Consider the following 24,533-nt stretch of genomic DNA (forward strand, 5'->3'; position numbering starts at 1 on the left):
GCCTTCACCCTGTGAATACCTTTTCAAATCGTGTGAAGATTCCACCAAATATTTGGGCATAATCCTACAGAGAGAAAAAGAACATCATAGGCAAGCTTATAGTACAAATTGATCGATGAATTTGTCTTCCCTTCTCCGTAACATGCCGGCCCGCTATTATTAAAATGGTCGTCCTCCCCCATGTTTTGTATTTGTTTCAACACATACCTATGACCTTGAAACGTTTTACTAATGCTGCGTAGCCTACTGTTGAAGCTAATTTGGGCCAAATGTACACCCCAGATAAAATGGAACACACTAGTCCTACCCTTCGATCGTGTAGGGTTTGAAGTCCCTGACTTTCAGACATATTTCCTAGTGCCACAGTGCCACGGTTACATACCACTGGTCCCATCCAGATGCTCGCTTAACGTACGTTAAATACAAACGTGTTATAGTAATATAGTGCAAGGTCCAGCACTTTTTCTCTGTTGGATAATACCCAAAATGTATTGTGAGTGGACCACTTATCAAGGTTTGGACCTTCTGTGCCTCACTGTCAATAGTTTTTAGAAGAATGATTAAGTGAGTGCACCCATTGAATAAAGCAATATTCATTCCTTTCATTGTTCTTTCAGTTGTTCTTTTTAATTAAAGTGAATATTTCCATTAATCCATCAGTATTAAGGTGTTCCACAAAATAATAAGTACAAAAAGCAGCCAACACGTGTTTCGCCCCTTATGACTCGTTTGCCTGAGGCTTCCTCAAGGCTCTTATTAGGTAAAATATGTGTTTCACTCATATGTGTTCCATATGGCTCATAATGGTATCCAATGAAAACTCAATTGAAATACAAGGCTAGGTCATTTTTGTAATTATTATCTCGTCATGGATTAAATCCTGAGAGGTGGTTCCATAGACGTTAAACCTGAATGTGATCTAGTGGGTACAACTCCCCTGGCATCTCTATTACTGCAGGGCCTTAAACTAGACCCCCTCCGACATTCAGACTCTATGTACCACATGCTGGGCCTGGAGAAAACAATGTCGTTTCATGGGTAGTGGATTTTTATACTCCCCTGTGCACTCCCTTGCACAGAACCCGTGGATCCCCCTGGCATAAGAAAAAGTGATCCAACTTACATTATCCCAGCAAGACCTCCACATGATGGGTGCCCTATTCTCACTATTCTTCATACAATGCATGGGGCCTAACAAACACGCATCCCCTCTTATCCACTGGCCCCAAACAACTTAATCCCCCGGACATTGTTAACAGCAGACATGGAGTGGAACCGACTGATCTCTAAACTCTACTGTGCATGCATAGCCAACAAATATACCCATGATGGTAAGATCAGGGAGAAATGGGAACATGACCTAGGCTGTTCTATTTCTGACAAAGAATGGTTTTACTGTTGGTCACAAACAAAACTGATCTCCCCTAGCCACCATCATAAACTGCTCCATTTTTAGTTCCTACATATGGCCCCTAGTAGACTGGCCAAGCTCGAGATCCTCCTTTATTACAAAAGCAGAACCCAGAGGCAGACTTTCCTCATCTGATGTGGACCATCGCCCCGATTTCAACGTTCTGGACTGGCATGTTTGACAGTCTCTTGCGTATGATTTCGATGATAATCGAGCCAACCTCCTTGATGGCACTTTTGGGGTACGTGGCTGATGTCCAGAGGAGTTCCTGCATATTTACAGTAATAGCCCTGCTACAGCCTGCTGGCCATAGGCCTATTTCATGAACTGGATTTCCATTGTATAGCCTCGTTTGAAACTGTTCATACCCTGCCCAAGGGGTCTCTGATCTGTGCATATCCGAGTCCTGTGCTATTGTTGCAGTCTCTTCTGTATCAATCTGCTGTCATAACATTCGCTATATGATGTGCCATTGTGTGTGGCTCTTGATGTGCTGGTTTGCTTTGTTGCAGAAAATGATATATAAAGTGTTAAAAAAATAGATGTGTAAATGCGAATAAAGGGAATGTTTCTTATTGAGGAGTTCTGAGTGACATCAAATAGAGAACAAGAGTAAAGTTCGAATTGTTTATAATGTCATTCAGAACCCCAAGATGAAAAACATCCCAGTTATTCACACTTTGGGCATCCCTAATTTTATGTTATATATATGGCTCCCCTAAACATCTGCAGAGGCAGAGTACTAATGACAGAGCAGTACATAAAATGTTATCCACAGAATATATCGTATGCCTCCAACCAAATACAAAAATAAATACCAGCGCTCTTGCTGCCCAGCCCTTCCACCCTCTAAAAATAACCCTCCCCCCATCCAAATACAAATATAAAAAATGCCTGGCCTCCTGCCACCACTATGTTCCTTTGGACCCTAGCCGAATCATGCCAAAGACTGAGCTCTCACAGAGCAGACTATCGGTCCGGCACTGCAGTGATAGAGACTCTCGGAGAGCGCTCGGGTTGTTTTCTCCTGTCGGCGTGGTGGGTTCACCGATACCTGCACTGACAGGGCTTTTGAGGGTGCTTGACACAGGCATAGCAGCGCTTGCCTTCTCCCACAATACTCGGGTCTGTGGAGGAACAGAAGAGGAGGGAAAAAGTGGATGAGATAGCTAACTGCTTTTCCACCCCACGCCCAATCCCCCGGTGCGCCGCAAGGGTGGAGGCCGGTTTTGGGCCCTTGGGGGCCGTTTTTGTTACAGGGCCATTTATTTAGCATAACTGCAAAATCGGCCCTGTAACAAAATCGACCGAAAACCGGCCTGCCAAAGAGCTCAGTCGCATCCCCAACCTCCCCCCTGGGGGCCAGCCGAGCACTTTGCCAGGGCCGGTTTTGGTTCCCAGTCCGGCCCTGCCCACGCCTGGGTATCTGCGAAACAAAGGGAAGCAAGAACTTACCCTCGTGACGTCACACATTGGGTTACCACTTAGTTACCCACTTGTATTACATAACAGCAGTGCTTAACCCTTATTTCAAACCAGTCTTCGTGATAGAGGCTTCCTACGATAGCCATATATATATATACCAGTGAAATTATTCAACGCAACTCCTGCAGTAGCCAATTTTTAGGTTTTTCCTAAATCTGTGTTGAGTACATTGGAATCCCATTGAGCAACTAGCTTCGACTTTCTGATAGATTTAGGCATTAGGGCAGAGGTCTTCAAACTTTTTGATGCCGAGACCCCCTTGTAAAACCTTTTTAGGCGTAAGGACCCCCTTCCGACAAAAGATTCTAGAAACTGGTACTCCTCATCATAAACAACTATCGACAACCATAAATGCGCCTGTTAGACCTCATCACATCCATCCATCCATCATTCATCCACCCACACTTCCACACATCCATCCATCCTTCATCCATCCACCCTTTCATCCTTCCATCCATACATCCATCCTTTACCTATCCACCCGTCCATCCACACACCCACCATTTCACACATCCATCCATCCATCCATCCATCATTCATCCATGCAACCTTTTATCCATCCATACATCCATCATCCATCCACCCTTTCATCCTTCCATCCATACATCCATCCTTTACCTATCCACCCGTCCATCCATCCACCCATCATTCTTCCACCCACCTTTTCACACATCCATCCATCCATCATTCATCCATGCAACCTTTTATCCATCCATCCATCCATCCATATATCCATCCTTCATCCATCCACCCTTTCATCCATACATCCATCCTTCATCCATCCACCCTTTCATTATTCCATCCATATATCCATCCACCCTTTCATCCATACATCCATCCTTCATCCACCCACCCTTTCATCCATCCATCCACTCATCCATCATTCATCCCCCACCTTTTCACACATCCATCCATCCATCATTCATCCATGCAACCTTTTATCCATCCATACATCCTTCATCCATCCACCTTTTCATCCTTCCATCCATACATCCATCCTTTACCTATCCACCCGTCCATCCATCCACCCATCATTCTTCCACCCACCTTTTCACACATCCATCCATCATTCATCCATGCAACCTTTTATCCATCCATCCATCCTTCATCCATCCACCCTTTCATCCTTCCATCCATCCATCCATACATCCATCCTTCATCCATCCACCCTTTCATTATTCCATCCATATATCCATCCACCCTTTCATCTATACATCTATCCTTCATCCACCCACCCTTTCATTCATCCATCCATCCACCCACCCATCCATCATTCATCCCCCACCTTTTCACACATCCATCCATGCATCCATCATTCATCCATGCAACCTTTTATCCATCCATACATCCATCCCTCATCCATCTACCCTTTCATCCTGCCATCCACCCTTTCATCCATCCATCCTCCATCCACCCACCTTTTCACACATCCATCCATCCTTCATCCATCCATCCACCCTTTCATCTTTACATCCATCCACTCATCATTCATCCACCCACCTTTTCACACATCCGTCCACCCTTTCATCCTTCCATCCATACAGCCATCCACCCTTTCATCCATCCATCCTTCATCCGTCCACCCTTTCATCCATCCATCCACCCATCATTCATTCACCCACCTTGTCTGTGCCTCTCTCATGGGGGGTCAGTATCTCTCTGCTTCGTCTTCCTCTCTCATGGGAGGGCATCTCTGTGCCTCCCTGCTGGGGGGGGGGGGGGGGGGGGTGGCAGCCGGCTGTGAAAACATCTCACCATGAAGAACAGACTCTCAGCCACATTTCTCCTGCACAGGCGCCAGGTATGAGGGCTCGTGGGACTTGAAACAATGATATGATTGTAATGTCCTTCTGCTGTCTACTGTGTATTTGTAAAGCACTCTGATACCTACGGGTTAAACTAGCGCTATATAAAACGTTAAAAGTAAAAATAAACCCACAGCTAAGTCCATTGAACTCAAAGGGCTACAGCCTCCTCCCCCCCCCCCCCCCCCACCCCCCACCCCACAGCTCCTGTATGTCAGCCTGGCTGAAACAGCTTGGACACACACAAAGGCACACCAGAGTACTATCACAGGTCTTTAAAAGACCTTTACTTGTTAACGAGGCTTTGATGGTTTTCACACCTCGGTGTGAATTAGGCGGCCTCCGCCTTGAGGACCCTCGATCAGCCTGACGCCAGGAACTGCACTCTGGCAGAATCTGCGACCCCCTTCCCAGGACTCCACGACCCCCCTGGGGGTCGCGCCCCACAGATTGAAGACCTCTGCATTAGGGTTATAATTCTGAAATGAAAAATACATTTCTAAAGGCTTTTCCCTAATTAAATAATTTTTCCCTGGGTATGAGCCAGATAATTTGCCGAGAATTTAATTTAGAATGTCTCCACGTATATTCTAGATAACAGTTACTCCCTTTTCCATGACAAACCAATCAATTTTCAGTTATTAATTCTACACATGTAATACATATCTTTACCGCATTAACCATTATGCGTATCTTAAATTTCTGTAATTGCTCAACATACTAGTTCTTTACATATTTCTAATCACGTACAAGCACTGTATCCCCTTACGCTTGAGTTTGAAAGCACCATGTGTATTATTTTAAAGTATTCCACAGCATCTGAGCGTTTTACAGATCCAATAAAATAGTGAAAAACCGCTCACAAAAATTTTGAGCCCAGTTTACTAAAGCTTTTTGGTGAGTGGTTTTGTCTTACTTTTGAGTTAGGTTCAATTAACTCCTGGATATCCAGTAGTAAGGTACACTTACTGGTAAGGCGTTTTGTGAATGGGGAGATCCATGTGTATCCCATCATACACCTGTGCATTCTTTCTGGTTTCTCAGGTGAAAACTGCTGTTTTCATTTTATGTGCCATCTTTAATGGACATCTTTAAAAAGACTTGTGCTATTGTACTTTTCTAATTTTAGGACAGTAAGGGCAGTTCACCAACGCCCAGCTCACCATCACTGAGCAGTGCACAAATGCGTGACAGTCTTTCATATCTCCATGCAGTTCTTTCACAAGACTACTAATGGAGCGTAAATGTTAAATGACAGTTGCCTCTATCAATTCTCACCTATCAAAAGATATATCGGATAATTATGTCTTGATTAAAACATGAAAAACTGGCTATGTCGAAAAACTTGAGATTTCTTACTGCATCGTAAAAGCATGCAGAAGTGTTTGAAACAAGGAAATGAGAAAACGTCAACAAAGAGAGAAACAATGAATATTTACCGATGCCTGTAATCACGTGGTTTGAGAAACAAAACTTAATTATCATAGAAAATGTGGTCACAATAACTTCTAAAATGTGTTGAAAATAAATAATGTCTACATAATAAAGTACCAGAAATGATTAAAATGCTTAATTTAGCAATGACAAACCGTATGAAAACTTGCAGCTTATTCTAATGTCGTGTGATAAAGACGTGTACTTCAGAATGACACGAAAGTATTTTGTTTTGAAAAAAAAACATACAAGTTTTTTTTATTTTTATATTTCTTTTTATTAATACAAGGCATTACATGCTTGTGCATAGAACAGAGGTTAAACACTCCACATCTCATTTCACATATGAATCATACCTAGGGGGATGGGAAAAGAAAAGGTGGGGGGGGGGCAAAATATTTTAACATTCAAGGATCACGATGTTGGTATATCCAGACTAAAGTCAGCAGGCGGTACACAGATCTCCCCCCTGTATCGATTCCACGATCCCCAAACAGAAGCCCATTCACGAGGACGACCTCTTGCCAGATAGACCGTCCTCTCCTGGAACATACACCAGTCCATGTTCTCTTTCCATTCCTCAAGCGTGGGCGATCTTTTGGATCCCCACAGTTGCGCTATATTTCGTTTCGCTATCATTGCTCCCACAGTGGCCCACCTGGTCTGTGCTGTGTCCAGATCCGTAGGTTCCCATATATTAAGGAGATATCTCCTTGCCTCCAGCTGCACCGTCACCCCCAATACTTCTCTCATAACATCATGTATCGATTTCCAATAATCCACCATATAGTGACATTCCCAGAGGATATGGAGGAACGTGCCCACCTGTCCACATCCTCGCCTGCACAACCCCTCTTCAGATAGTCCCATCCGGACCAAGCGCGGACCTGGTATATAAACCCTATGTAATATTTTCAACTGAACTAGCCTCAATCGGGCCGGAATCGCAACCTCCTTTGGGGAGGACACGGCCGACTGCCAGTCTCCGTCATCCAGTTCAATTGCGTCCCGCGTCCACTTATCCCTCAACTCTGCAAGGAGGTCTGCTCTATGGTTAATCAATTTCCTATAAATCAGTGAAATAGTGCTATCTGGCAAAAGCCCATCCTATATCCTGTCCTCCAATGGCGAGGGCCCAGGTATCTCCTTCTCCATCAGTAACGCCGCTAGCAGCGCATGTCGAACCTGCGCATAGCGGAAATATTCCGCTCCATTCAACTCAAATTCGGTTTGCAAATCCGCAAACGTCTTAATTCTACCCTTGCTCCACATATCTCCAACAGTAGCAATCCCTATCAAGTCTCATTTATCGAAACCTTTCGTGTTCCAAAGCTTGCCCAGTCTGTCTGAGCCAAACAGTGGAGTGGCCAGCGTAAGACGGCCTCCCCATCCCAAAGAGCTAGTGGCATCATGCCATATCCTAACCGCTACCTTCGTCGGACCTGTTAAGTATTTCCCTGCCGACTTAGTATATAGAGCTCTATTATAATTTCCACCGGGGAGCAGCCACCTATCCATTGCATAGCCAGGGTTCGGGTCGGGCCCATAAGTACCCTGGTTTATTGCCGCCAATTGAGAGGCCCAATAATATCTCCTGATGTCAGGGAGGGCGATGCCCCCGTCATACCACGGTAACATCAATTTAGCCAAAGCAATACGAGGCCTTCCATCCCATAATAAGCTACGCTGCATCCCCTCCACCTCTCGGAAGTAACTGGCTGGGACTGTATCCAACGTATTCTGGAGGGCGTAAAGAAAACGAGGTAAGGACATCATCTTAAAGAGGGCCGCCCTTCCCAACAGGGAAAGAAGCAGTTCCTCCAGCTATTCACGTCGCTTCTTAACCTAACCAAAGGGGGAAGGAGATTTCTCTTGTATCGAACTGCGGGATCAAATGACATAAAAATGCCCAAATACTTAAACCCATCAGTGGCGATTTGAATCGGACAATTCCTTGGGGGAATCGGGGTGTCACCACTCAGGCCAAACAGACAGGACTTCCCCCAATTTATAATAAGCCCTGAATTCCTACCACAGGAGGCCAAAACATCACAGACGAAATGTAGGGACTTTCTGGGTGAGGTCAAATAGAGCAGAATGTCGTCTGCGTATAAGGAAATCCAGTCCTACAGCTGATGTGTCCATCGAATACCCCGGATTGAAGGTTCCCTGCAGATCCAGGCCGCCAAAAGTTCAAGTGCCAATGAAAACAACAAGGGAGAGAGTGGACATCCCTGTCGGGTGCCCCGCCCCAAACAAAATGTCGCCGACACTCGGTTGTTAACCACCAACAGTGCAAGAGGTTCAGTATACAACAGACGCACCCATCCAATAAATTCCGGTCCAAATCCAAATTTAGCCAAGACTGCCCACAAATACGGCCATTCTACCATGTCGAAGGCCATCGTCGCGTCAAGTGACGCTATTACAGCCTGTTCCCTCAGGGTATGAGCCCTAGCCAATACTCTGTGTAATCTGCAAAGATTTAAAACAGTGTTTCTATGGGGAATAAAGCCCGATTGGTCAGCATGTATCAAACCACTAATAACCTTGATGAGCCTATTAGACAATAGTTTAGCGAGGATCTTAGGTTCCGCATTCAGTAACGAGATCGGCCTATACGAGGCGCAGCTGGTTTTCATTTTCCCTTCCTTATGGATAACTACGATAGATGCCACCCTCTGATCATACGGTAAAATTCCCTGTTCTGGCGCTGAAACAAACATACCTCTAAGATAAGGGGCAATCCTATCAGGCCTAAGCTTATACAATTCAATCGGAGGACCGTTAGGGCCTAGTGCCCTACCAGCGTTCAAGGCGCGCACCGCCAGGGCCACTTCGTCAGCAGTAGGGGCACCATCCATAAAGTCACGGTCCTCCTTAGTCAGACATGTAAGCCGGATATCTCGTAGTAACAAGTGAGAATCCTCCTCCGGCCGTCCCGCGACCGAGGTGTACACTGTTTGAAAATATTTTGCAAAACTATCCACTTTATCCTGGGGGTCTGTCACCTGCAACCCCTCTGCTGTCACAAGTTCCGGAACCACACGATCCGCTCTATCTTTCTTATCCAACCAGGCAATAAGCTTCCCGGCCTTACCTCCGACATCATACAACCGACCCTGTTGCTCTCTACTCAGCGCTTTAGCACTATCAGTGACTAATGCTCTATACTCAAGCTGCTTGAGACTAAGGATATGCAGTCCAGCACGGGTTACCTCCTGCTCCAATTCTGCCTCAATACACAAAATCTCCGACTCAAGTTTTACAATTTCATCATTACTTTCCTTCTTTGCTCCGGAAATCAGAGACAACGCCTGGCCCCTAATAACCGCCTTAAAAGCCTCCCATAACGACAGAGGAGACGACACCGATCCCTCATTTTCCAGGAAATAGTGCTCTAACGACTTCAGCAGGCCTCCACGGATCTTGGGATTGCGCAAATACCAGGGGTTAACTGGGGCTGTCCTACCACCCGATCCCGCAGTGACCTCGAATCTAAACCAAAGTGATGAATGATCCGATATGCCTCTAGCCAGGTGCATAGCCTCTGTAATGTACGAAGCCTGGGCCGCCGGCACTAAACAATAATCTATCCGTGAGAGACTACCATGGGCACCAGAGAGGAAGGTATGTTGTCGCTGGTCCTGGTGAAGCAATCTCCAACCATCGACCAAACCCAATGCATCCACAAAATCAGAAAGCCATATCTGCGCCCGCCCCGTGTCTCTAGGGGGATGCCTATCCATAGTGCCGGAAACCACTGCATTGAAATCACCTCCCACGATCAGAAGACCCTTTGGAAGGTCCAGTAGGACTTTCCCTAAATCTACAAAAGTGGTTGCTTGCAGACCTGGGGGGACGTATACCGACAACAAAGAGAGGGTGAACCCTTCCCAACGACCCGACACCCCTACATATCTGCCCCTCTCGTCTTCGATAACAGAGTCAATCGCTATCGGGAGCGTCTACCTTATCAGAACTTACACTCCCATGGATCCCGAGGTAAATCCCGCATGCGCCACCAATCGATACCCCATTCTGTGCATCGCATTGCATGAACTACCCACTAAATGTGTCTCCTGAAGAAGAACTACATCCGGGGCATGGCGTTTAAGTAACCGAAGAACCACACTACATTTAATCTTGTCCCCCAATACATTTACATTCCAACTTAGTACCTTCAGCCCCCTACCCCCATCATAAAACATAAAGTGGATCAGCCTCCCCTCCCATTCCTGCACCTTAAGAATGCTACTGTTCTGTTTGAAGCCTTGAAATACACTGCCTGTAACAAATACAACAAAAAAATAACAATAAATGCCACACCGACACAGACCCCGAATACCACCTCCCTCCCTGCACCCCTGCTCATGGTGTTTCTCTGCCCCCAACTCGCAGTGTGCCTGTCGCCCCATACTCTACCTACTAAACTATTGAAAAGTAACTCTGAGGAGGAGTGTGACTCCCGATTCCCGGCCAAACCTCATACGTTTCATTAGACCTGGTAAGACAAAATTCCTACAACCGGCTTGCCCAAATATCTTTTTTAGTCAGTCTCTACCCCTTTATTAGATCAATCACCACCTGCAACAATGTTTGTTCTTATTTCTGCTCCTACGCGCCGTCCTCTTCGTCTCCGCTTCTTCGCTGCTGATCACTCTGGGAGGAGATAGTTTCCAACCAGTCCGAAGCAATTTCAGGACTGTCAAAGAATAGCACCCTGCCCGCATGTTCGACTCTCAGCTTGGCGGGGTACATCATAGCATATTTCAGCCCTTTATCTCGGAGTTTCTTTTTAACACCCATGAAGGTTTGCCGTTGTTTCTGCACCGCCTGCGTGAAGTCTGGAAAGAAACTTAGGGTGGAGTTCTCGTACTTCAGAGGGCCCCCGGTCCTGGAGGCTTGCAGGATAGCATCTCTGTCCCTGAAATTGAGAACTCTTGCAATCATCGGTCGGTCTCGGTCTCCCTCCCGGTATCCTGTGCGCTCTTTCCACTGTGAAAAAATTTCCCAGGCCTCTAGGTTTTAAGTGGTTGAGAATTACATCCTCGACAAAGAGGTCGGCGGCCTGCCCCTCGGCCTTTCAGGCACTCCAATAATACGCAAGTTGTTTCTGCGGGCTCTTCCTTCATACTCATCCAACTTGCGACTCGCGACTTTACTGGAGAGCTTGAGTTCATGAACTTCCCGTTGCAGCAGAGCCACATCATCCGTGAGACTGGAAGTTTTGATGTCGAGTGATTTCACTTTTTCACTGATCTTGGTGAGGTCCGTTCGGATTAATTGACTTCTATTGTGACCGCATCAAGCTTATGATCTAGGGATTCCATCTTCTTGCCAAGAGAGGTTTTCACCCCGTCGATCGCAGCCATCACATCTTGTAGTGTAGGTTCCACTGTAGAGGCCGAGTCTCTAGCAGATCAATCTTGCGATTTACTGAACCCAGTCGACGACCCTCGGGGTTGCGTGTAACGGTCTAGTTTGTTAGATTGGGTGAACTTAGCGCCTCTAACCGACCTGGACTGCTATTTCTCGACTTCAGTTTTTGTGGACAGTGGGGGGGGGGGCAATACAAGGAGAGGCAGAGATCCCACGACGATACTCCAGGTACTGTACCCATCCACGTCGGGTTCCCAGTATGTACTTTTGCCTACGCTGCTCTTTGCTGGCAGCTCAGACCCGCCCTCAAGGGGGACGAGGGGGGGGAGCTCTGCGATCAGCTCAGCCGCACTAGTCTCCAGCACCAGTACACCCTAGCGAACTGTATTGACCCAAGTGTTTACCAAGCCACAGGGTGTCCTCACGTCCCAACGGTTTTGCACTGAGTACTAATGTTCCTCAAGGTGGGGTATACGTCCCCTCCCCGGCACCATCAACAGCCGTCACACGCACTCCGCTGTCCGCACAATAAGTATTGCAGACCACACCCATAGTCAATGCTGGGATTCTGTATCTCACCACCGGATCCACAGTGCTTGTTATTAGGCCACCGGTATGACCCTTCAACTGATGGCCCGCTGCAGCGTGAATCATGGCGCCTGCACTGCTCAGCATCACTGAATGGGTCTTCAAAGCGTGTCTCATCAATCTCCACATTTCCACAACCCGTACACCCCCTTCTGCGCTTCCATGCAGCTCCGCGGGGGCAGCGAAAGGGGGGGGGCACCTTCCAGCAGGCACCAGGATCGAGGTTAAAATGTTCGCGGGGCCAAGCCGGAGACTTCCGGCTTTGGCCCCGGTGTTGTTTAACTGCGGCTGGGGTAGGCTGACAAATTGAGGCCCCTGCTTCTCGGCCTACGGATCCCGATCTTTAAAGGCCCATTTTCTCCGACTTTCAGAGGCTGTTTCAGGCGCCGGTTACAGCGGACAGCTCCGCTTCCATTCCACAACCAGTAATTGCGGTCCGGTGACAGGATTAATTCCAGGATGCACCCTGTTGGCTGCTGGGGTCTCGGGAGCCCGGGACTCAGGCGGCCATTTCGGTCGCTCTCGTAGCTCCTCCCCTGCAAATTATTTTTTAGAAGTGCTTAATATCAACATATAACCTTTAAAAAGAATAATGATTGAATTACTTAGGAAAATCGAAATACAATTAATAATAAGTGTTTATATTAATCATAACGTGGTAATGATTCAGCAAAAATTCATGTAGGCCTCAGATGCTTTTCTCTTTTACTTGTTCATAAAACAGAATGTAGCTGAAGTAGTCACTTTAGATGCTGTGAGAACTTTTCGTAAAGTTTCTTTTCTGTACTCTACAACAATGGACTCACTTTTTATTTAGCAACACATTTGACAGAAATATAGCAATACTATTGCAAACCAGAGAGGATGTCTGGGAACAGACAGACTGTGAGCAAAGTGAAATTTATTACTTCTGAGGAAAGGACGGAAATATGATATAATTGGAACTTGATGAATTTGCAAAAGGATTACTTAATGCTTCCGGATTGCTTAGTGAGGTATTGATCACACAATGAGCAGCTCATTGTGATCAACCAATAGAAAGCAAATGGGCCGACAAAAAAGATCTTTTGTGGGTGTAAACCGTGAACTTTTGGATGTATAATTGCCCCTTGGAGGAGGAGTCGGCTGTCATTTTCCAATTTCCATGCCTGGCATGCTGTCAGACTGACTTCTGATTTCGCTTTAATGCCAAACCATTGAACTGAACTTTCTTGACCGATCTGGAACCTCCACTATGCCGGCTGCTAAAGTGAGTGGGGAATAACCTTTTGGCTGAAATGTTCACTGACTCCTTTCTGTGGCACGCTGTGCTTTAGTTCTGCATACTTGGTTTGTACGATCAAAATGCTGAATGTTGATTTTTCCCATGTTTCTCTCTCATGCCTTTACTAAGCAACCAGCAAATGTTCTTATTGAATCCGTATGGTATTGTGTGGCTATTTATACTAATTATTTGTTATTAAATCTAATCATGAAATGGGATTTCATGTTTCTGACCATTCAAATTGAGGCTTTAAATAAATACTTTCCTTGAGCAAACATTATCGTATTTGGGTCATTCTTGGGTAAACTTTCTTGTCTTAAGGTTCATGGATTTTGGTGACCACTGTGTAATGGTGATGAAATCGGCATGTATTTGGAATTTCTTTATTCCAGGTCCTCATAAGGAATTGCCTCACATTCTCTAAATATCCAAGTCCCTGTTAGCTCAACAAAAAGATCCATTGGAGGACCAAGGTTTGATAATTAGGATGATGGTTATTTTGTAAAAAAAGAAAGTGTAATGGTTATGGGCCCAGTAGATGATGATGATCTGAAATATTGGAAAGAGTTAAAAATGTGCCCAGCTCTCCATTGCAACGTTACTCATGTACCAACTCTTCCATTGCCAACACGTGTTTTTGAGATCAATGGTTCTTGTGCCTCTCTGAAGGGCGTGGTGGGACTTCCAGGGGAAAAGGGGGCTGCATGCCATGACAACACTGCAGGTCAACAAGGTTAGGAGGCAGGGCAAAGCCTTCCGACAAAATGACAAATTGGAAGCCATGTCACCCTTTTTGTTTGCTTTATTTTCATGTGCAGTCCAGGCAGGATGATTTTTGTTCCCTACTACGGCACAATGCACAGGTCAGGGAGGTGAGTGGGATCGGAGATGGGTGGAGAAGGTTGCCAGAACAGACCAATGCAGAAAAGCTCCTATGACTGCTTTGGAAGATATATTGAGTGTATCATGAAGAAAAGTTTGAGAAGAATAAAAGTTATAAATATCTTTAAGAAAAACACTCTAATGATGCTTACTGTTGGCATATCATTGTCTTAAGACACTTGTCAGGAACTGTTTGTGTGACGTGGTACCTTTTTGTTTCTCAAACTTACTGTGCTGTGACCCTGCTCCAGGACAATCAATCAATCAATCAAGGCATTTATATAGCGCGCTACTCACCCAGAGGGTCTCAAGGCACTTGGGGGAGGGGGGTTTGCTACTGCTCGAACAGCCAGGTCTTGAGTTGCTTCCTGAAGGAGAGGTGATCTTGGGTCAGGCGGAGGTGGATGGGGAGGGAGTTCCAAGTCTTGGCTGCCAGGTAGGAGAAGGATCTTCCTCCCATGGTGGCTCTTCGGATGCGTGGGACGGCGGCGAGGGCGTGGCTGGTTGATCGCAGCTGACGGGTCGGAGTGTAGAAGGTCAGGCAGTTGTTGAGGTACCTGGGGCCCAGGTCGTGGAGGGTCTTATGTGCGTGGGTGAGGAGTAGGAACGTGATTCTCTTGCTGACGGGGAGCCAGTGCAGGTCTCTCAGATGTTCGGAGATGTTGCTGTGTCGGGGGATGTCCAGGATGAGACGCGCGGAGGCGTTCTGTATGCATTGGAGTCTTTTCTGTAGTTTAGCTGTGGTTCCGGTGTAGAGGGTGTTTCCATAGTCCAGTCGGCTGGTGACAAGTGCCTGGGTCACCGTCTTCCTGGTTTCGGTGGGGATCCATCAGAAGCTCTTTCGGAGCATGCGTAGGATGTTGAAACATGAAGATGAGACAGCGTTGACTTGTCTGGTCATCGAGAGGGAGGAGTCCAGGATGAAACCCAGGTTGCGTGCGTGGTCCATTGGTTTGGGTGCGCTGCCCAGGGCAGGGGGCTACCAGGAGTCGTCCCAGGCAGAGGGTGAGGAACCGAGGATGAGGACGGATTATGCACGCATGGTGCCAGGGTGTCGGTTCCAGGTGAGCACCACGACTGGGACAGTCTTTGCCCTGATTTACTTCCTCACACTCTGACCATGTGCTTGGTGTGCGAATCCTATAGCAGAGCCATGAGCCATCATTTTTTTGTTTTATGGAGATGCCCCCTTCGTTTGCTTTAATAATCATTAGGTAATGACTTAGACAGCTGTAAAACATCTTAATCGATTTCTTCATCCATTTGCTGAATTAAGATTTATAATTTAAAGGGTAAAAATAGGTTTTAATCATTTACATTTTTTTTTTACTGGTATTGACATAAAATTACTGTATAAGCCATTAACATATCAGCCAGACGGCAACCCTATCTGAATCATGGCTGTGAAGCCCAGAGAAAACACCCCCACCCCACTTCTTCACGGCTGGATCCATCACTGCAAGGCCGAGGGGAGGGGATTCTTCCCCATGGACCTTACAGTACTGGATTATGGCTGCTTGTAACCACATCTGTGAATACTACTCAGTTGGATAGGAATAAAACACACATTTCATGTACACACCATGTAAAAATGTTTGATGACTGATACATATAAACAAATTCATCCATAGCAACTTGTGTATGCCAAATGCCAGAAGAGTAATAATTCACTAGTTTGATATGCTCATGCTTTGAAAATTCTTGCAAGAGAGCTAAAGGGTGGTTATAATACCGTCAAGACATAACTCCTCAATGTAAAGCTGCTGGGTTGACAACCTTCCAGATTCCAACCCAATATATCCACAAAATAAATAGGATTACACATACTCCAATGCCCAGGAACTAATTTAAAAAGTTATAAAGTTGACCTCAAATAGTTACTTCTCTCCTAACCTTCCAATAATGGGCATACACTGGCAATGAGAAACTATTTTCAGAACAAAATTATACAATAACCCTGTGTTGCGAGGCCCAGGAGAGAGGAAAGCCCTCTCCTTGGGACTTGCAGCGTTGGACCATGACTGGTTGAGAGAGCCAAAACCAGTGAATCATCAAATCCTCATACATCATTTGGCCCATTTGCTTGCTGGGCTTTCTACATGAAATGGTCAAAAAAGTGGTCAACATCTGTTCCAGCCATGGAGAGCTTGACACCTGCTGAATTTCTGCTTATGACGGAAACTGTAAGATTAAAGCATTTTTGAGAAATCTTTGGATTTAATTCATTGATGTTTCTGTTAAATTAATTTATTGATTTTTCTGTCAAATGGTCCTGAACGTGTGGGACAGAGGCCCATACAGTTCTTCACCGCAATGGGTTTGTGGTCAATGAGACTCTTAAAAGATTAATTCTGTGTTCAGAAAGGACACCAAGTATTAATATCCCCTGTGTGACTTTCTCCAGCCACCTAACATTTTTTAGAGGTAAAATATCTGGGTCATTTCATTTTCTCTGTCATTTTCTTCCATCAGAGGAGGAACAGATATTTAGCACTGCACCATGACTGCAAGAACTAGGAGATGGGGTATCTCCACTCCTGAGGCTTGTAGTGCTGAACCATAGCTTTGAGGCCCTAGAGAGAGGCCCATTTCCTGGCAGATGGTATCCATCAAATAAGTGAAAGTCAAGTTACCATATTTATCAAAGACAATGCCTTCCATTTCTTTATGCTCTATGATTCTCGAAAGGTAAAGAGGTGGCATATTAAAAAGAATTTAAGCAAAATCTTCTGTGTTCTTTTTTAGTAAACAACTTTTCCTGTGCTTACTCTAACAATCAGAAAGAATTAGTTATGACAGTGGCAAAATACGTTTGTGGGTGTTTTTGTTTGTATTTGCTGTTCTAAGTTTTTGTTTCAAAGGGAACAATATTAGATTTTGACAGACTTAGAAGGTTTGTTTTCAATATATAAATGTAATTTAGTTTAACATAAAAATACCACCTATGGCAGTAAAATACTGGTCAGATGACTCCCCAGTGTTAAAGTGCTGTCTGGTACTACACTTGCAATAGTATCTCCAGTTCTTTGCACTGGCAAATAGTATCTCTATGAGGCTGTGTGTTGTTCTTACTATGTTTCTGATGTATTTCTTGGTTTTCCCTGCAGTTCCAGTTACATGTCAAGTGAGATGACATGTCCTTAACCCTGTCTCTTCCTTTCTCGAATCATGCCTCAAATAATCCCATTGATTTCATCAATCCAACTCTCTGCCTAATGCATCACTAAACCACTCTAGTCTTGCCTGCCTCCTGATTCCCAGGATGACTTTTGGCATGTCCCTTTATTCAGATACTACGTATACACCCTGCTTGCAGCTTCCCATCTCTAAAGCAACCTTACTCAATTCTTCACCACCTACACTCTTCCTCGTCCATCTTTAAACCATTCAAACGTCCATGTGAGGTAGGATTCAGGAAGGAAAGAGACATGTCACTGGAACAGAAGGGAAAATCAAGAAATACATCAGAATAGCGCCTTGAGACCTTGCGGTGATAAGTGCGCTCTAGAAGAACCTTTGACATTTGACATTTGACAATGGGAAATACACCCTGCTTCCAGCTTCCCATCTCTAAAGCAACCTTAACTCAATTCCTTACCATCCAATCTCTTCCTTGTCCATCCTTAAACCATCCAAACGTCATGCCTGATCTATCTCTTTACCACCCAAGTTCGCAGTCTACCCCATCTATGAGCCACAAACGCTCCCTCTCTGCTTCATCCCAACACTGTCCCAGCTCAGTCTACTCCATACCGCCACCCCCCTTGCAACCATGGTCTCGTGCAGCAAGACTCAGTATAGTGGCCAGCATCCCTTCTCCAGGCAATCGCAGTCATGTCCCAGTGATGTGAGAGCTTAGTAAGGTGGGCCACCTACCCCCGGGCCATGGCTTGAAGCTTGAGACCCAAAACTGTATTCAGCATTTAACTTCCTCGTTGTGAACTGTTTGCTTTCCCAGACCTCCCTTTGTATCATATTACTGTCCCCGCAAATCCTTTAATTACAGTTTTCTGCAACACTTCTTTGCCAAGGTGATTTGTGCTGAACTCCTTGATTCCCTTGCTTAGGTTTAGCGTGTGCTTCCCGGTGCCTACAGCCCTCCTTCCACACCCATATAGTTCACTTTGGTGGGGGTGATTTCATCCCCCTTCATGCTCACGCTTCCCAAAGTAGTCTGTACTTTGTAAAGCTTTCAAAATAAAAATAAAAAGATAATCTATCAGAACTCAGATTTGTCTCCATGCAGCTGCTTAAATTGTACAGTGACTCAGTGTTGCCTTTCAAGCTATATTCCACTATGAGTTACATATTTTTCTGGCTCAAAAATCGTCTGCGCTGCATAACCTACCTCGCATGGAGTCAATGGGCACTATCTTAATCCAGTACTGTGTATCTGACACTCTATCCTGGAATTTTACTCATGCGCTAATCAGGAAAGGTAGTGAACTTCGGAAGCTATCAGTTTTACGGCATAGCTTTTCCATTCACTGTCACTAAGGTAATATAAACGCACCGAGGAAGTTGCTTCTTGCAAGTTGCTTCTATTATGTCAAAACAGCCTTAATGTTTAAGTGATGCCAATTCCTGTGATGTCGCTTCACATGCACATAAGGGCCATTTTGCCCAGGGCACCAAAACTCCTAGAACCCTCTTGGCCCCAGCCTTAGGGTGGATTTATCCTCATATCCGTTTTGCGTTTAGGGATATAAACTTCTGACTTGCAAGTCCGTCATCTTAAACAGCCTTTTTCTTTTGTCTTGGACACATTTCACAAATACTGGCTCTTGGTGCATTGCATCAATTTTAAGTGCCTAACTTGTGATTTCAGCACCCTTCGCATTTCAATGATTTTATAAATGATACTTTTTGCATGTCTCTCTCAAAATGGCCAATCAGGTCATTGAAGAGGCTGCATGATCTTTTCATAAGGAATTGCACTGTTTATTTGGGTTTCTTCAACTTCATGAATGTATTTTACTATAGATGACAATTGTTTAAGATCATATCCAGTCGGAAAGCCGGATCCCATTTCTTGACAACTAGGATAGGCTACTTTATTTTAATGCAACATTTTCAGGATTGCAACAAACCTTGCTAGGAAAATAATCAGGTCCTGACTACAGTTTGGAGCTGAGATTGGAGTATCTACCCTTTATAATTAAAAATGTGTTAATTACCTGTAACTCTCTTTCTCCAGTATTGTTATCTTTCATAGATTCGCATGCTTGAATCATTCCCCGTTGTCAAAGTGGAGGTCCCATGGTACCTTCTAAAGCAGTAGAAGTAGTATACATAGCTTGTAATGGCAAAAGACATTGACTTTAATAGCTTATCTACATCATTTATAAAGAACCAAACACCAGCCAATCAGGCGGTAGCACCCTCTGAACACTCCCTGCAGAGGCATTTTCCCTCAAATGTTCATGCACCAGTTACAAAAAAGAGAGCCTTTATGGGTCGAAGGGTGGGTCTCATGTGAATCTATCAAAGATACCAATACCGGAATATGAGAGTTACAAGTAAGTAACACATTTTTATCCAGTATTGGATCTTTCATAGATTCACATGCTTGAATAAGAATAGTTAGAAGTTATATAATGAACTATAACATCATGTCTATCTATCACAATAGCAGATGGTGGGTACAGATATACATATATCATCATGTAAGGGTCACCTTATTGGAAAACATGGCGTAACACCCCTTGTCTTACAACTGCTTCACTGCATTGCGAAGAGTCCAGGCAATAATGTTAAGTGAACGTATGGCTGTTTTTTGAAGTAGCTACATGGCATATTCTGTCAATAAGCACTCCAGCAAACAGGGCAGTTGTTGTATAGTCCGACCTCGTAGAGTGCGCCTTAGCCTTGCCACTGAAGGGCCTACTAGCCTTAGAGTGACAGAATTGAATAGTTGCTGATATCCATCTTGCTATGCTTGCCTTGGAAACCAGACCTCCTTTGTTATGGTTTCCATAAGCGACTAACATTTGATCTGTAGTCTGTAATTGCTTTGTATGAAGCAAATACAACTTTTAGGATCTCCTTACCTCTAGTGTATGCAGTGTAATTTCCGCAGCTGTCTGCCAATTCGGGAAAAATGTCTTTAACACAATAAGTTAGTCCAGCTGAAAATCAGTCTGAACTTTAGGAATGATCCGGGGATTAGTTCTTAGAATCACAGTGTCATCCTTAAATTGAAAGACCTCGTTCCTTTATAGTGAACATTTGAATCACACTCACTCTTCTGGTTCATGTCAAGGCTAGAAGTAACACTTGTTTCCATGTTAGGAATTTGAGTTCTGCCTTGTGAATAAGTATGAAAGGGCTCTTCATTAACTGTGACAGTACTGTGTTAAGTTGTCAGATTGGTTGGAGGAGACTTTATCAGAGGGAATCCCCCAAATAAACCTTTAAGAAACTGTGTTGTATGTCTGTTAGACCATAGAAAAAAAAGGGAGTCCTTTGGTATCTTGAAATGGTCAAAACATTTACTTTAATTGAAGAGTGAACTAGGCCTGATCTGGCCAAAGAGAGTAGGTATGACTGGACCTGTTCTGGAGGTGCTAATATAGGGTGAATTTTTTACTTTTGGCTCCATAAGCAGAAGCGCTTCCACTTTAGTCGATATGTCTTGTTTGTGTTATCCGCTCTGCCTCTTGCAAGGATATCTCTGCAGTCCTGTGGGATATCTAAATGTTGAAGCTCATAGTATTCCCGAGCCAAGCCTATAAGTGCAGATAAATTGAGTGCAGATAAAGCACCTGCTTGCAGCTCAACGATAGCAAATCCTTCTGAGGTTCCAGGTAAATGTGATTCTCCTCTGACATCAATAGAAGTTCTGTGAACCAGTGTTGTCTGTGCCACCTTGGTGCTATTACTATCATCCAATATGGTTCCCTCTTAATCTTTCTGAGGAGCCTGGTTATGAGAGAGATCGGGTAAAAAGAGTATGCAAAGATCCCTGACCATCTGATCGAAAACACATTCCCCCACAACCCTTTTTGAGGGTCCCAGCTTGTGTAAAATCGGTATTTCCAGTTCTCTTGAGATGTAAAGAGATCTAGTTTCGGCTTGCACCATTGTTGGAAGATTGTGTTCCAAATGGATTGATTCAGTTCCCATTTGTGGCAGCTTTGACTTGTCTTGCTTAAAGTGTCTGCCAAACTGTTGTTCACCCCTGGCAGCTGTTCTGCTCATATTGTTAGTTGATGTGCTAAAGACCATTACCATATTTCTTGTGCCTCCTGCGATAGGATCCGAGATCTTGTACCTCCTTGTTTGTTTAGGTAATGCATACTGGTTGTGTTGTCCGTTCATATCAACATTGAAGATCCTTTTTATTGTTGACAAAAAAAAGTTTGCAGGGCAAGTGAGATTGCTTTGAGTTCCAAAAAATCTATGTGCATCTTTGGCTGAGTCAGGGTCCATTTTCTGCTGATTTGGAGATCCTGGAAATGGTCCCCCCAACCTTCCAGAGAAGTGTATGTAGAGATGACATATTCCGGAATTTCGGATAAGAACATTACCTCCCGATTAAAGATTGTCAAAGTTTATCCACTGAGGAAGAACTTTTATCATAGTTGGTGAAAACTTTGATGATATCACCGAATGAGCCTTCTATCTGAAGCCATTGTTCGTCTAATCCCTCCTGCAAAGATCTCACCCTTAAACGGGCACAAGGCATTGAATGGCCGATGACATCATGCAGCGAAGTGATCTGAGATGGCAATTAGAAACAGGCTTTCTTTTTGATAAGATTTGTGTTCTTCTGTCTGTCTTATGAAATGAATGCCTTGTCTTGTAATGTATCTAGAATTGCTCCCAGAAATATTATCTTCGTTGAGGGATAAAGGAGAGATTTTTGATAATTGACTGATAGGCCCAAGGAGTTGTGGCCTTCGAAGCTTGGCGGGCAGAAGGCACTTTTATGAGCCAATTTGTCTTAAGTAGGCTGCCACTGGGGCTAGATACTTCATAAAAATCCAGGTAGATGACCTGAAACCAAAAAGGGAGGACTTTGAATTGATAGTGAGTGCCGGCTACCATGAATCGGAGAAATTTGTGATGTTTCAGATGACTAGGGATATGGAAATAAGCATCCTGTAGATCTAGGATTGGCATGTAATCTCCATGATTGAGGAGGTGCAGGATGTTTTGAAGGGTTATCGTACAAAATGATTACTTTTTTTATTATTGTTTAATTTCCTGAGGTCCAGAATGGGTCGCTATTCACCTGATTTCTTCTTCATGAGGAAAAAACAAGAACAGAAGCCCATTCCTTGTTGAGAATATGGGACTCTTGCTTAACATAACTAGCACTTACTTTTGAAAAATATGGAGATGAGGTGGGTGCTCTCGCTTTGGTGGAGTGGTGGCTGGAATCTGGGTGATCTCCAAAGTGTGGCCATATGTGATGAAATCCAGTACCCATATGTCCAATGTTATTTCCCGCCCCAATGATAACATCTTGAAAATTTGTCTCCCACAAGATTGTGTTCTGTAGGGGGAGTAAACAGTGATATAAAGTTGTCACTGTTTTCTGCCAGTGTCTGTTGCCTGAGCTGCCTGCTTTCTCCTTGGTAGTTGCTTAGAGTAGGCTGCTGCTGGTGGTGGTCTATATGTTTGGTGTTGTTTGTAAGTTGGCCTAAAGGGCTGATGAAAGGCTGATAATTCTGATACCTCTGGTATCTTCTCCTATATGAATAAGTGCCTCTTCCACATATTCTTCCCTTCGATATCAAGTCCCACAATATACTTGACATCATGATATTCTGGCCCGATATTTGAGACCCTCAATACTTTATGGCAACATCATACATCTGGAATAGTCTTCTCCTTCAATCCGAGGAAAGATTGTTCCTTCAGTTTTTTTGGGCCACAAATTCTTTCATAACACAAATGAAAGAAAATAACATGCAACCAAGTCAATATCACTGGTATACAAATAAGCAGCACATTTAAGTTCAAAATAGTTGATTTTTCTTGACAAGAGAATCTTTGTTTCTAGTAAGAAACTTTAGCACACAAAGTAACCATGACAGACACGCCAAAAGTGCTGGATTCAATGTATCATCAACCACCCACGACTGTTCTTTCTGTCCCTCCTGCAGTGGAGGTAACCATGGGTGACACGGAGCCTTGCAGGAAACAGCACTACCAATGAAACCAGAAGGTGTTACAAAGGCAACAGAAGAACAACATGCTTTTGATAAGGGCTGGAGCAGTGTTTCAGAAAAAGGGCATGCATTTCCTATACCGTGTTATAATCTCCACCAAGCAGAAGCCCCTTGAACATAAAAGGGACAAACTGAAAATAATATTTTAAGACAGTTGGTTTGCCACTCGTGATGATGGTGTTCTTTATTTTTTGACACAAAAAAGAAAACAGGAAGTCGTATTACAGGTTTTCCTGCAAATACAACAGTAACAGCAACTGACGGCACCCAAACAACATAGGAGCCCAGATTGCTATGTTTACCTATCCACATATTGAAGAACACAAAATCCCTTACCAGATTTCTTCTACTGGTTCATGTTCCTTTTGACAATGCTCACAGAAATTTTCAATAACCATCTTTAGATGTAAATAAATTAAATCAGCCAAAAATACTCCACTCTGTAAAAGACAGATTCATCCATCTTCTTTTTGTCAAATATTGCAGCATTATATTGTAATAACATTTACTCTTTACTCTTGTCTTGCAGGTATCTTTTTGTCAAAGAGATGTATAGTTCTGTTCTCCTGCACAGAAGCACTCAAATCCATTTTTCTCAGGTGTGTGATTGAGTGTTAATCATTTTGCAATAATGTGGCATTGCCCTTTCAAAACATCCTAGTACCCTACATGCCTAGGCCGGTCTTTCAGTGAGCATCTTCGATTACCAGGATTTCACAACTGTCCGGTACCTCCCTTTTGGTATATTAACATTCTGGTTTTTAACTTAGTGGCCTCGTGATCATCCTTATTTGTTCTTTATACTGTGCCATGTAGCTTCTAGGTGTATATCTCTTTGCACACCACTACCTCTATGTGGGGAGTTGTGTTATGTTATATAATTCTGAAACCACATTGAGTCCAGAGAGAGTTGATTTTGGCCTTAAGGTCAGAGTGGCTCAGTTCACAGAGGAAATAAAGGACTCAGTTATATAATTGTAGAATGACAAAGATGTTAGTGTTTGACCTCCTCCTAAAATGTATAGATGCCAATTTTCCATAGTGAAAATTTTCAAGTCAGTAATATTTCCTACTATTAATATGACACAGTTTCACAGGGCAAT

The sequence above is a fragment of the Lissotriton vulgaris genome, chromosome 8, assembly GCF_964263255.1.
Source record: "Lissotriton vulgaris chromosome 8, aLisVul1.2, whole genome shotgun sequence".
NCBI lineage: Eukaryota > Metazoa > Chordata > Amphibia > Caudata > Salamandridae > Lissotriton > Lissotriton vulgaris.